Genomic DNA, 1,671 nt, shown 5'->3' on the forward strand with positions numbered 1-1,671 from the left:
CTCACCCAGGGATCTGTATAAACGAAGACACGTGTAGAGTAACCCAGGGATCTGTATACACGCAGATACATGTACAGTCACCAAGGGATCTGTATACACGCAGACACGTGTAGAGTCACCCAGGGATCTGTATACATGCAGACACATGTACAGTCACACAGGGATCTGTATACACGAAGACACGTGTAGAGTAACCCAGGGATCTGTATACACGCAGATACATGTACAGTCACCCAGGGATCTGTATACACGCAGACACATGTACAGTCACTTAGGGATCTGTATACACGCAGGCACATGTACAGTCACCCAGGGATCTGTATGCACGCAGATACATGTACAGTCACCCAGAGATCTGTATACACGCAGACACTCTTGCATTTGAAAAAATTGATGCTTATGCACACATACAGGCACTTTAGCTCATTTGACCACAACTTCAGCAATGTAATGCCATTCTTTTAAAAAGATTTTTATTTGTTATCCCTCTAGCTTCAATACTTCCCGAGTCACTGACTTGGAACAAATACAGGCCAGTAAAGTCAAAACTTCAGATCTACATAATTTTCTAAGTCACTGACCTGGAACAAGTAAGTAAATGCTTCAGCATTATAGCCAGGCTGTGAGCATTTTTAGGGGGAGGGGGAGGGGTCAGTTTCCATTGGGATCCGTGTTGTGCAAACTGCACATTACTGGAATTCAAAGGTAAAGCAGAAAACTAAGTGCAGTGCTCTATTAAAAGCCAACCCAAATGTACCTACAGTAGCTAGCACACTGCAATCTGTGTATATTTGTGATTCACACCAGTGCATTGTCACATGTTGAATTGTAAATAATGGTGTAGATCAGGGGTGGGCAACTCCGGCCCTCCAGCTGTTGTGGAACTACAAGTCCCATGAAGCATTCCAAGACCGACAGCTACAGACATGACTCCCAGAGGCATGTTAGGATTTGCAGTTAAAAGCACAGCTGGAGGACTGGAGTTGCCCACCCCTGGTGCAGATTGTTCAAATATGCGTTGTTTAACAGAATGCACAAAACAGTATGACAGCACAGTATGCTGTGCTGTCATACTGCACAGCAGCAGCATGAATGAGCCCTTAACTTTGTCATGATGAGCATTTGAACACTTGTAGGCTGAAGTAAATGAACTGGAAATGAGGTGACCGTCTTCCAGTGGTTAAAGCATTTAAATCCCCACTATAGCCCTAGCTATAAAACATCAGTTGCATTACCAGTAATCCGCTGTGCAAATCAACAATGTACAGTAATTACATGGTATCAGGAAGCTGCTGTGTGAAGCATTTGAAGTATCTCTGTATTGCGCATATCAACCAGTCACATTTTTCCCCTTATCATCGGACTTGCAGAAAAATAAATCAGATTTATACGAGCAGTAAAAACAGTTTATGAGATGCTTTCACACATGCAGCTCTTCGAGAAGAAAGGGAAAATCACGTTTATAATAAATAAGTCTGCTGAAGGGTTAACTTTTAACATATTTAATTAAAAAAAACTAGGTATCTTTTAAGATACAACCTGTAAATGTTACCATTTAAATCGAAATGGTATTTATTTTTTTGTTTCAATCAGAGTAAAGTTTAAAACCCTGTAAACAAAATACTGAGACACCACAAATTGCCATATGTATAAAGAAACGCTGCAAACTAA

The sequence above is a fragment of the Nanorana parkeri genome, unplaced genomic scaffold (genome assembly GCF_000935625.1).
Source record: "Nanorana parkeri isolate BGI_ZX_2015 unplaced genomic scaffold, ASM93562v1 scaffold555, whole genome shotgun sequence".
NCBI lineage: Eukaryota > Metazoa > Chordata > Amphibia > Anura > Dicroglossidae > Nanorana > Nanorana parkeri.